Consider the following 12725-nt stretch of genomic DNA (forward strand, 5'->3'; position numbering starts at 1 on the left):
AAACATAAAAATAATTTTATCTAACTAAACTAAGTTATTCTTTTTTTCAAAGGCATTAATTACTTAATCCTAAACGAATTTATTTAATTTGTGTGAAGTTGAAATTATTATACTTGGACAAATAATATATTATATTATTTTTCACTTTTGTATTGTTTTAATTTATTTTATATTTTGCTTGGGATAAAACACTTTTACGGTGTTTAATTTATTTTAGATTTGATTTGGAATCATTTATTTAAATTTTTATTACTTGATTATGTAATTAGTTTTGTGAGAAATTGATTTTATCAGAAATTACAGTGATAAATTAATAAATTAAAATTAAGTTTCGGGTCATTTCGGGTCGACCCGCCGCCCCGTAAACCTGAAATTTTCGGGTTCGGGTCAGCATACCTGACCCGTTACGGGTTGGCGGGTCGGGGTTCGGGTCAACAGATTTTCTGGCGGGTCTGTTGACCCGAACCCGACCCGCCAACCTGATTTGGACCCGAATTGCCACCCCTAACTGCAAGCGTGAAGGATTGATTTCATGATAATTTAGAGTTGCGGGATGAGGGAAAAAAACAGGGTGCAAATCAATAACAAAAAAAAATATAAAGTAAATAAATAAAAGGATAAGAGGAAAATGCTTGAATTGACGCTTAAAATGAATTTCGGTCTAGAAAAGCCACACTGCTTCGCAGGACGGGGTAGTTTAAAAGAATAAAGCGAAAGGAACATGGCGGGTGCGATCATACCAGCACTAATGCACCGGATCCCATCAGAACTCCGAAATTAAGCGTGCTTGGGCGAGAGTAGTACTAGGATGGGTGACCCCTTGGGAAGTCCTCGTGTTGCACCCCTCTCTTTTTTGTTTCGAAATCCAAATTTCCTATTCGTTCTTTATCCTGTAGTAATTTAGCTCCGTCGGAACGATTGCTTAATATTTTGCTTCTTGTCGAAGCGTGAAGGAGGATCTGAAGGCGCGAGACAAATCAGGAACGGTACGGCTCGATCAAAGCCCGGATCGTCGCTCAAATTTGTCGGCGCAAATGTATCACCGCAACTAGGGGTGGCAATTTTCGACACGACCTGAAAACACGACACGAACCTAACACGAAATTAATGGGTTTGGGTTGAGGTTTCGGGAATTCGGGTCAGAATCGGGTTGGACCCGATGAACCCGAAAAGAAAACCGGTCGATTTCGGGTCAACCCGTGGTGACCTGATATGACTCGTTTACGAATTAAAAATAATTTAATAAACATAAAAATAATTTTATCTAACTAAACTAAGTTATTCTTTTTTTCAAAGGCATTAATTACTTAATCCTAAACGAATTTATTTAATTTGTGTGAAGTTGAAATTATTATACTTGGACAAATAATATATTATATTATTTTTCACTTTTGTATTGTTTTAATTTATTTTATATTTTGCTTGGGATAAAACACTTTTACGGTGTTTAATTTATTTTAGATTTGATTTGGAATCATTTATTTAAATTTTTATTACTTGATTATGTAATTAGTTTTGTGAGAAATTGATTTTATCAGAAATTACAGTGATAAATTAATAAATTAAAATTAAGTTTCGGGTCATTTCGGGTCGACCCGCCGCCCCGTAAACCTGAAATTTTCGGGTTCGGGTCAGCATACCTGACCCGTCACGGGTTGGCGGGTCGGGGTTCGGGTCAACAGATTTTCTGGCGGGTCTGTTGACCCGAACCCGACCCGCCAACCTGATTTGGACCCGAATTGCCACCCCTAACTGCAAGCGTGAAGGATTGATTTCATGATAATTTAGAGTTGCGGGATGAGGGAAAAAAACAGGGTGCAAATCAATAACAAAAAAAAATATAAATTAAATAAATAAAAGGATAAGAGGAAAATGCTTGAATTGACGCTTAAAATGAATTTCGGTCTAGAAAAGCCACACTGCTTCGCAGGACGGGGTAGTTTAAAAGAATAAAGCGAAAGGAACATGGCGGGTGCGATCATACCAGCACTAATGCACCGGATCCCATCAGAACTCCGAAGTTAAGCGTGCTTGGGCGAGAGTAGTACTAGGATGGGTGACCCCCTGGGAAGTCCAAGTGTTGCACCCCTCTCTTTTTTGTTTCGAAATCCAAATTTCCTATTCGTTCTTTATCCTGTAGTAATTTAGCTCCGTCGGAACGATTGCTTAATATTTTGCTTCTTGTCGAAGCGTGAAGGAGGATCTGAAGGCGCGAGACAAATCAGGAACGGTACGGCTCGATCAAAGCCCGGATCGTCGCTCAAATTTGTCGGCGCAAATGTATCACCGCAACTAGGGGTGGCAATTTTCGACACGACCTGAAAACACGACACGAACCTAACACGAAATTAATGGGTTTGGGTTGAGGTTTCGGGAATTCGGGTCAGAATCGGGTTGGACCCGATGAACCCGAAAAGAAAACCGGTCGATTTCGGGTCAACCCGTGGTGACCTGATATGACCCGATATGACCCGTTTACGAATTAAAAATAATTTAATAAACATAAAAATAATTTTATCTAACTAAACTAAGTTATTCTTTTTTTCAAAGGCATTAATTACTTAATCCTAAACGAATTTATTTAATTTGTGTGAAGTTGAAATTATTATACTTGGACAAATAATATATTATATTATTTTTCACTTTTGTATTGTTTTAATTTATTTTATATTTTGCTTGGGATAAAACACTTTTACGGTGTTTAATTTATTTTAGATTTGATTTGGAATCATTTATTTAAATTTTTATTACTTGATTATGTAATTAGTTTTGTGAGAAATTGATTTTATTAGAAATTACAGTGATAAATTAATAAATTAAAATTAAGTTTCGGGTCATTTGGGGTCGACCCGCCGCCCCGTAAACCTGAAATTTTCGGGTTCGGGTCAGCATACCTGACCCGTCACGGGTTGGCGGGTCGGGGTTCGGGTCAACAGATTTTCTGGCGGGTCTGTTGACCCGAACCCGACCCGCCAACCTGATTTGGACCCGAATTGCCACCCCTAACTGCAAGCGTGAAGGATTGATTTCATGATAATTTAGAGTTGCGGGATGAGGGAAAAAAACAGGGTGCAAATCAATAACAAAAAAAAATATAAAGTAAATAAATAAAAGGATAAGAGGAAAATGCTTGAATTGACGCTTAAAATGAATTTCGGTCTAGAAAAGCCACACTGCTTCGCAGGACGGGGTAGTTTAAAAGAATAAAGCGAAAGGAACATGGCGGGTGCGATCATACCAGCATTAATGCACCGGATCCCATCAGAACTCCGAAGTTAAGCGTGCTTGGGCGAGAGTAGTACTAGGATGGGTGACCCCCTGGGAAGTCCTCGTGTTGCACCCCTTTCTTTTTTGTTTCGAAATCCAAATTTCCTATTCGTTCTTTATCCTGTAGTAATTTAGCTCCGTCGGAACGATTGCTTAATATTTTGCTTCTTGTCGAAGCGTGAAGGAGGATCTGAAGGCGCGAGACAAATCAGGAACGGTACGGCTCGATCAAAGCCCGGATCGTCGCTCAAATTTGTCGGCGCAAATGTATCACCGCAACTAGGGGTGGCAATTTTCGACACGACCTGAAAACACGACACGAACCTAACACGAAATTAATGGGTTTGGGTTGAGGTTTCGGGAATTCGGGTTGGACCCGATGAACTCGAAAAGAAAACCGGTCGATTTCGGGTCAACCCGTGGTGACCTGATATGACCCGATATGACCTGTTTACGAATTAAAAATAATTTAATTAACATAAAAATAATTTTATCTAACTAAACTAAGTTATTCTTTTTTTCAAAGGCATTAATTACTTAATCCTAAACGAATTTATTTAATTTGTGTGAAGTTGAAATTATTATACTTGGACAAATAATATATTATATTATTTTTCACTTTTGTATTGTTTTAATTTATTTTATATTTTGCTTGGGATAAAACACTTTTACGGTGTTTAATTTATTTTAGATTTGATTTGGAATCATTTATTTAAATTTTTATTACTTGATTATGTAATTAGTTTTGTGAGAAATTGATTTTATTAGAAATTACAGTGATAAATTAATAAATTAAAATTAATTTTCGGGTCATTTCGGGTCGACCCGCCGCCCCGTAAACCTGAAATTTTCGGGTTCGGGTCAGCATACCTGACCCGTCACGGGTAGGCGGGTCGGGGTTCGGGTCAACAGATTTTCTGGCGGGTCTGTTGACCCGAACCCGACCCGCCAACCTGATTTGGACCCGAATTGCCACCCCTAACTGCAAGCGTGAAGGATTGATTTCATGATAATTTAGAGTTGCGGGATGAGGGAAAAAAACAGGGTGCAAATCAATAACAAAAAAAAATATAAAGTAAATAAATAAAAGGATAAGAGGAAAATGCTTGAATTGACGCTTAAAATGAATTTCGGTCTAGAAAAGCCACATTGCTTCGCAGGACGGGGTAGTTTAAAAGAATAAAGCGAAAGGAACATGGCGGGTGCGATCATACCAGCATTAATGCACCGGATCCCATCAGAACTCCGATGTTAAGCGTGCTTGGGCGAGAGTAGTACTAGGATGGGTGACCCCCTGGGAAGTCCTCGTGTTGCACCCCTCTCTTTTTTGTTTCGAAATCCAAATTTCCTATTCGTTCTTTATCCTGTAGTAATTTAGCTCCGTCGGAACGATTGCTTAATATTTTGCTTCTTGTCGAAGCGTGAAGGAGGATCTGAAGGCGCGAGACAAATCAGGAACGGTACGGCTCGATCAAAGCCCGGATCGTCGCTCAAATTTGTCGGCGCAAATGTATCACCGCAACTAGGGGTGGCAATTTTCGACACGACCTGAAAACACGACACGAACCTAACACGAAATTAATGGGTTTGGGTTGAGGTTTCGGGAATTCGGGTTGGACCCGATGAACCCGAAAAGAAAACCGGTCGATTTCGGGTCAACCCGTGGTGACCTGATATGACCCGATATGACCCGTTTACGAATTAAAAATAATTTAATAAACATAAAAATAATTTTATCTAACTAAACTAAGTTATTCTTTTTTTCAAAGGCATTAATTACTTAATCCTAAACGAATTTATTTAATTTGTGTGAAGTTGAAATTATTATACTTGGACAAATAATATATTATATTATTTTTCACTTTTGTATTGTTTTAATTTATTTTATATTTTGCTTGGGATAAAACACTTTTACGGTGTTTAATTTATTTTAGATTTGATTTGGAATCATTTATTTAAATTTTTATTACTTGATTATGTAATTAGTTTTGTGAGAAATTGATTTTATTAGAAATTACAGTGATAAATTAATAAATTAAAATTAAGTTTCGGGTCATTTCGGGTCGACCCGCCGCCCCGTAAACCTGAAATTTTCGGGTTCGGGTCAGCATACCTGACCCGTCACGGGTTGGCGGGTCGGGGTTCGGGTCAACAGATTTTCTGGCGGGTCTGTTGACCCGAACCCGACCCGCCAACCTGATTTGGACCCGAATTGCCACCCCTAACTGCAAGCGTGAAGGATTGATTTCACGATAATTTAGAGTTGCGGGATGAGGGAAAAAAACAGGGTGCAAATCAATAACAAAAAAAAATATAAAGTAAATAAATAAAAGGATAAGAGGAAAATGCTTGAATTGACGCTTAAAATGAATTTCGGTCTAGAAAAGCCACACTGCTTCGCAGGACGGGGTAGTTTAAAAGAATAAAGCGAAAGGAACATGGCGGGTGCGATCATACCAGCACTAATGCACCGGATCCCATCAGAACTCCGAAGTTAAGCGTGCTTGGGCGAGAGTAGTACTAGGATGGGTGACCCCCTGGGAAGTCCTCGTGTTGCACCTCTCTCTTTTTTGTTTCGAAATCCAAATTTCCTATTCGTTCTTTATTCTGTAGTAATTTAGCTCCGTCGGAACGATTGCTTAATATTTTGCTTCTTGTCGAAGCGTGAAGGAGGATCTGAAGGCGCGAGACAAATCAGGAACGGTACGGCTCGATCAAAGCCCGGATCGTCGCTCAAATTTGTCGGCGCAAATGTATCACCGCAACTAGGGGTGGCAATTTTCGACACGACCTGAAAACACGACACGAACCTAACACGAAATTAATGGGTTTGGGTTGAGGTTTCGGGAATTCGGGTCAGAATCGGGTTGGACCCGATGAACCCGAAAAGAAAACCGGTCGATTCCGGGTCAACCAGTGGTGACCTGATATGACCCGTTTACGAATTAAAAATAATTTAATAAACATAAAAATAATTTTATCTAACTAAACTAAGTTATTCTTTTTTTCAAAGGCATTAATTACTTAATCCTAAACGAATTTATTTAATTTGTGTGAAGTTGAAATTATTATACTTGGACAAATAATATATTATATTATTTTTCACTTTTGTATTGTTTTAATTTATTTTATATTTTGCTTGGGATAAAACACTTTTACGGTGTTTAATTTATTTTAGATTTGATTTGGAATCATTTATTTAAATTTTTATTACTTGATTATGTAATTAGTTTTGTGAGAAATTGATTTTATTAGAAATTACAGTGATAAATTAATAAATTAAAATTAAGTTTCGGGTCATTTCGGGTCGACCCGCCGCCCCGTAAACCTGAAATTTTCGATTTCGGGTCAGCATACCTGACCCGTCACGGGTTGGCGGGTCGGGGTTCGGGTCAACAGATTTTCTGGCGGGTCTGTTGACCCGAACCCGACCCGCCAACCTGATTTGGACCCGAATTGCCACCCCTAACTGCAAGCGTGAAGGATTGATTTCATGATAATTTAGAGTTGCGGGATGAGGGAAAAAAACAGGGTGCAAATCAATAACAAAAAAAAAAATAAAGTAAATAAATAAAAGGATAAGAGGAAAATGCTTGAATTGACGCTTAAAATGAATTTCGGTCTAGAAAAGCCACACTGCTTCGCAGGACGGGGTAGTTTAAAAGAATAAAGCGAAAGGAACATGGCGGGTGCGATCATACCAGCACTAATGCACCGGATCCCATCAGAACTCCGAAGTTAAGCGTGCTTGGGCGAGAGTAGTACTAGGATGGGTGACCCCCTGGGAAGTCCTCGTGTTGCACCCCTCTCTTTTTTGTTTCGAAATCCAAATTTCCTATTCGTTCTTTATCCTGTAGTAATTTAGCTCCGTCGGAACGATTGCTTAATATTTTGCTTCTTGTCGAAGCGTGAAGGAGGATCTGAAGGCGCGAGACAAATCAGGAACGGTACGGCTCGATCAAACCCCGGATCGTCGCTCAAATTTGTCGGCGCAAATGTATCACCGCAACTAGGGGTGGCAATTTTCGACACGACCTGAAAACACGACACGAACCTAACACGAAATTAATGGGTTTGGGTTGAGGTTTCGGGAATTCGGGTCAGAATCGGGTTGGACCCGATGAACCCGAAAAGAAAACCGGTCGATTTCGGGTCAACCCGTGGTGACCTGATATGACTCGTTTACGAATTAAAAATAATTTAATAAACATAAAAATAATTTTATCTAACTAAACTAAGTTATTCTTTTTTTCAAAGGCATTAATTACTTAATCCTAAACGAATTTATTTAATTTGTGTGAAGTTGAAATTATTATACTTGGACAAATAATATATTATATTATTTTTCACTTTTGTATTGTTTTAATTTATTTTATATTTTGCTTGGGATAAAACACTTTTACGGTGTTTAATTTATTTTAGATTTGATTTGGAATCATTTATTTAAATTTTTATTACTTGATTATGTAATTAGTTTTGTGAGAAATTGATTTTATCAGAAATTACAGTGATAAATTAATAAATTAAAATTAAGTTTCGGGTCATTTCGGGTCGACCCGCCGCCCCGTAAACCTGAAATTTTCGGGTTCGGGTCAGCATACCTGACCCGTCACGGGTTGGCGGGTCGGGGTTCGGGTCAACAGATTTTCTGGCGGGTCTGTTGACCCGAACCCGACCCGCCAACCTGATTTGGACCCGAATTGCCACCCCTAACTGCAAGCGTGAAGGATTGATTTCATGATAATTTAGAGTTGCGGGATGAGGGAAAAAAACAGGGTGCAAATCAATAACAAAAAAAAATATAAATTAAATAAATAAAAGGATAAGAGGAAAATGCTTGAATTGACGCTTAAAATGAATTTCGGTCTAGAAAAGCCACACTGCTTCGCAGGACGGGGTAGTTTAAAAGAATAAAGCGAAAGGAACATGGCGGGTGCGATCATACCAGCACTAATGCACCGGATCCCATCAGAACTCCGAAATTAAGCGTGCTTGGGCGAGAGTAGTACTAGGATGGGTGACCCCTTGGGAAGTCCTCGTGTTGCACCCCTCTCTTTTTTGTTTCGAAATCCAAATTTCCTATTCGTTCTTTATCCTGTAGTAATTTAGCTCCGTCGGAACGATTGCTTAATATTTTGCTTCTTGTCGAAGCGTGAAGGAGGATCTGAAGGCGCGAGACAAATCAGGAACGGTACGGCTCGATCAAAGCCCGGATCGTCGCTCAAATTTGTCGGCGCAAATGTATCACCGCAACTAGGGGTGGCAATTTTCGACACGACCTGAAAACACGACACGAACCTAACACGAAATTAATGGGTTTGGGTTGAGGTTTCGGGAATTCGGGTTGGACCCGATGAACCCGAAAAGAAAACCGGTCGATTTCGGGTCAACCCGTGGTGACCTGATATGACCCGATATGACCTGTTTACGAATTAAAAATAATTTAATAAACATAAAAATAATTTTATCTAACTAAACTAAGTTATTCTTTTTTTCAAAGGCATTAATTACTTAATCCTAAACGAATTTATTTAATTTGTGTGAAGTTGAAATTATTATACTTGGACAAATAATATATTATATTATTTTTCACTTTTGTATTGTTTTAATTTATTTTATATTTTGCTTGGGATAAAACACTTTTACGGTGTTTAATTTATTTTAGATTTGATTTGGAATCATTTATTTAAATTTTTATTACTTGATTATGTAATTAGTTTTGTGAGAAATTGATTTTATTAGAAATTACAGTGATAAATTAATAAATTAAAATTAATTTTCGGGTCATTTCGGGTCGACCCGCCGCCCCGTAAACCTGAAATTTTCGGGTTCGGGTCAGCATACCTGACCCGTCACGGGTAGGCGGGTCGGGGTTCGGGTCAACAGATTTTCTGGCGGGTCTGTTGACCCGAACCCGACCCGCCAACCTGATTTGGACCCGAATTGCCACCCCTAACTGCAAGCGTGAAGGATTGATTTCATGATAATTTAGAGTTGCGGGATGAGGGAAAAAAACAGGGTGCAAATCAATAACAAAAAAAAATATAAATTAAATAAATAAAAGGATAAGAGGAAAATGCTTGAATTGACGCTTAAAATGAATTTCGGTCTAGAAAAGCCACACTGCTTCGCAGGACGGGGTAGTTTAAAAGAATAAAGCGAAAGGAACATGGCGGGTGCGATCATACCAGCACTAATGCACCGGATCCCATCAGAACTCCGAAATTAAGCGTGCTTGGGCGAGAGTAGTACTAGGATGGGTGACCCCTTGGGAAGTCCTCGTGTTGCACCCCTCTCTTTTTTGTTTCGAAATCCAAATTTCCTATTCGTTCTTTATCCTGTAGTAATTTAGCTCCGTCGGAACGATTGCTTAATATTTTGCTTCTTGTCGAAGCGTGAAGGAGGATCTGAAGGCGCGAGACAAATCAGGAACGGTACGGCTCGATCAAAGCCCGGATCGTCGCTCAAATTTGTCGGCGCAAATGTATCACCGCAACTAGGGGTGGCAATTTTCGACACGACCTGAAAACACGACACGAACCTAACACGAAATTAATGGGTTTGGGTTGAGGTTTCGGGAATTCGGGTTGGACCCGATGAACCCGAAAAGAAAACCGGTCGATTTCGGGTCAACCCGTGGTGACCTGATATGACCCGATATGACCCGTTTACGAATTAAAAATAATTTAATAAACATAAAAATAATTTTATCTAACTAAACTAAGTTATTCTTTTTTTCAAAGGCATTAATTACTTAATCCTAAACGAATTTATTTAATTTGTGTGAAGTTGAAATTATTATACTTGGACAAATAATATATTATATTATTTTTCACTTTTGTATTGTTTTAATTTATTTTATATTTTGCTTGGGATAAAACACTTTTACGGTGTTTAATTTATTTTAGATTTGATTTGGAATCATTTATTTAAATTTTTATTACTTGATTATGTAATTAGTTTTGTGAGAAATTGATTTTATCAGAAATTACAGTGATAAATTAATAAATTAAAATTAAGTTTCGGGTCATTTGGGGTCGACCCGCCGCCCCGTAAACCTGAAATTTTCGGGTTCGGGTCAGCATACCTGACCCGTCACGGGTTGGCGGGTCGGGGTTCGGGTCAACAGATTTTCTGGCGGGTCTGTTGACCCGAACCCGACCCGCCAACCTGATTTGGACCCGAATTGCCACCCCTAACTGCAAGCGTGAAGGATTGATTTCATGATAATTTAGAGTTGCGGGATGAGGGAAAAAAACAGGGTGCAAATCAATAACAAAAAAAAATATAAAGTAAATAAATAAAAGGATAAGAGGAAAATGCTTGAATTGACGCTTAAAATGAATTTCGGTCTAGAAAAGCCACACTGCTTCGCAGGACGGGGTAGTTTAAAAGAATAAAGCGAAAGGAACATGGCGGGTGCGATCATACCAGCACTAATGCACCGGATCCCATCAGAACTCCGAAATTAAGCGTGCTTGGTCGAGAGTAGTACTAGGATGGGTGACCCCTTGGGAAGTCCTCGTGTTGCACCCCTCTCTTTTTTGTTTCGAAATCCAAATTTCCTATTCGTTCTTTATCCTGTAGTAATTTAGCTCCGTCGGAACGATTGCTTAATATTTTGCTTCTTGTCGAAGCGTGAAGGAGGATCTGAAGGCGCGAGACAAATCAGGAACGGTACGGCTCGATCAAAGCCCGGATCGTCGCTCAAATTTGTCGGCGCAAATGTATCACCGCAACTAGGGGTGGCAATTTTCGACACGACCTGAAAACACGACACGAACCTAACACGAAATTAATGGGTTTGGGTTGAGGTTTCGGGAATTCGGGTCAGAATCGGGTTGGACCCGATGAACCCGAAAAGAAAACCGGTCGATTTCGGGTCAACCCGTGGTGACCTGATATGACCCGATATGACCCGTTTACGAATTAAAAATAATTTAATAAACATAAAAATAATTTTATCTAACTAAACTAAGTTATTCTTTTTTTCAAAGGCATTAATTACTTAATCCTAAACGAATTTATTTAATTTGTGTGAAGTTGAAATTATTATACTTGGACAAATAATATATTATATTATTTTTCACTTTTGTATTGTTTTAATTTATTTTATATTTTGCTTGGGATAAAACACTTTTACGGTGTTTAATTTATTTTAGATTTGATTTGGAATCATTTATTTAAATTTTTATTACTTGATTATGTAATTAGTTTTGTGAGAAATTGATTTTATCAGAAATTACAGTGATAAATTAATAAATTAAAATTAAGTTTCGGGTCATTTCGGGTCGACCCGCCGCCCCGTAAACCTGAAATTTTCGGGTTCGGGTCAGCATACCTGACCCGTTACGGGTTGGCGGGTCGGGGTTCGGGTCAACAGATTTTCTGGCGGGTCTGTTGACCCGAACCCGACCCGCCAACATGATTTGGACCCGAATTGCCACCCCTAACTGCAAGCGTGAAGGATTGATTTCATGATAATTTAGAGTTGCGGGATGAGGGAAAAAAACAGGGTGCAAATCAATAACAAAAAAAAATATAAAGTAAATAAATAAAAGGATAAGAGGAAAATGCTTGAATTGACGCTTAAAATGAATTTCGGTCTAGAAAAGCCACACTGCTTCGCAGGACGGGGTAGTTTAAAAGAATAAAGCGAAAGGAACATGGCGGGTGCGATCATACCAGCACTAATGCACCGGATCCCATCAGAACTCCGAAATTAAGCGTGCTTGGGCGAGAGTAGTACTAGGATGGGTGACCCCTTGGGAAGTCCTCGTGTTGCACCCCTCTCTTTTTTGTTTCGAAATCCAAATTTCCTATTCGTTCTTTATCCTGTAGTAATTTAGCTCCGTCGGAACGATTGCTTAATATTTTGCTTCTTGTCGAAGCGTGAAGGAGGATCTGAAGGCGCGAGACAAATCAGGAACGGTACGGCTCGATCAAAGCCCGGATCGTCGCTCAAATTTGTCGGCGCAAATGTATCACCGCAACTAGGGGTGGCAATTTTCGACACGACCTGAAAACACGACACGAACCTAACACGAAATTAATGGGTTTGGGTTGAGGTTTCGGGAATTCGGGTTGGACCCGATGAACCCGAAAAGAAAACCGGTCGATTTCGGGTCAACCCGTGGTGACCTGATATGACCCGATATGACCTGTTTACGAATTAAAAATAATTTAATAAACATAAAAATAATTTTATCTAACTAAACTAAGTTATTCTTTTTTTCAAAGGCATTAATTACTTAATCCTAAACGAATTTATTTAATTTGTGTGAAGTTGAAATTATTATACTTGGACAAATAATATATTATATTATTTTTCACTTTTGTATTGTTTTAATTTATTTTATATTTTGCTTGGGATAAAACACTTTTACGGTGTTTAATTTATTTTAGATTTGATTTGGAATCATTTATTTAAATTTTTATTACTTGATTATGTAATTAGT

At 38.7% G+C, this 12725-nt stretch overlaps 10 non-coding genes across 10 annotated transcripts; all 10 read left to right on the forward strand.

Moving 5' to 3' along the window:
- The first annotated feature begins 726 nt into the window (after positions 1–726).
- On the forward strand, positions 727–845 carry LOC140031277 (5S ribosomal RNA). The gene has a single exon (XR_011835198.1). It is a non-coding gene; the product is annotated as a 5S ribosomal RNA (ribosomal RNA).
- A 1125-nt stretch (positions 846–1970) lies between these two features.
- LOC140030851 (5S ribosomal RNA) lies at positions 1971–2089 on the forward strand. Its single transcript, XR_011834770.1, has one exon. It is a non-coding gene; the product is annotated as a 5S ribosomal RNA (ribosomal RNA).
- Positions 2090–3224: 1135 nt separating this feature from the next.
- Positions 3225–3343, forward strand: LOC140030284 (5S ribosomal RNA). The gene has a single exon (XR_011834198.1). It is a non-coding gene; the product is annotated as a 5S ribosomal RNA (ribosomal RNA).
- Positions 3344–4467: 1124 nt separating this feature from the next.
- LOC140031237 (5S ribosomal RNA) lies at positions 4468–4586 on the forward strand. Its single transcript, XR_011835158.1, has one exon. It is a non-coding gene; the product is annotated as a 5S ribosomal RNA (ribosomal RNA).
- Positions 4587–5710: 1124 nt separating this feature from the next.
- Positions 5711–5829, forward strand: LOC140030630 (5S ribosomal RNA). Its single transcript, XR_011834545.1, has one exon. It is a non-coding gene; the product is annotated as a 5S ribosomal RNA (ribosomal RNA).
- Positions 5830–6954: 1125 nt separating this feature from the next.
- LOC140025682 (5S ribosomal RNA) lies at positions 6955–7073 on the forward strand. The gene has a single exon (XR_011829626.1). It is a non-coding gene; the product is annotated as a 5S ribosomal RNA (ribosomal RNA).
- A 1125-nt stretch (positions 7074–8198) lies between these two features.
- LOC140031278 (5S ribosomal RNA) lies at positions 8199–8317 on the forward strand. Its single transcript, XR_011835199.1, has one exon. It is a non-coding gene; the product is annotated as a 5S ribosomal RNA (ribosomal RNA).
- A 1124-nt stretch (positions 8318–9441) lies between these two features.
- LOC140031279 (5S ribosomal RNA) lies at positions 9442–9560 on the forward strand. The gene has a single exon (XR_011835200.1). It is a non-coding gene; the product is annotated as a 5S ribosomal RNA (ribosomal RNA).
- A 1124-nt stretch (positions 9561–10684) lies between these two features.
- Positions 10685–10803, forward strand: LOC140031677 (5S ribosomal RNA). The gene has a single exon (XR_011835600.1). It is a non-coding gene; the product is annotated as a 5S ribosomal RNA (ribosomal RNA).
- A 1135-nt stretch (positions 10804–11938) lies between these two features.
- LOC140031280 (5S ribosomal RNA) lies at positions 11939–12057 on the forward strand. Its single transcript, XR_011835201.1, has one exon. It is a non-coding gene; the product is annotated as a 5S ribosomal RNA (ribosomal RNA).
- Positions 12058–12725: the final 668 nt, after the last annotated feature.

Source organism: Coffea arabica, chromosome 11e (genome assembly GCF_036785885.1).
Source record: "Coffea arabica cultivar ET-39 chromosome 11e, Coffea Arabica ET-39 HiFi, whole genome shotgun sequence".
Classification (NCBI taxonomy): Eukaryota; Viridiplantae; Streptophyta; class Magnoliopsida; order Gentianales; family Rubiaceae; genus Coffea; species Coffea arabica.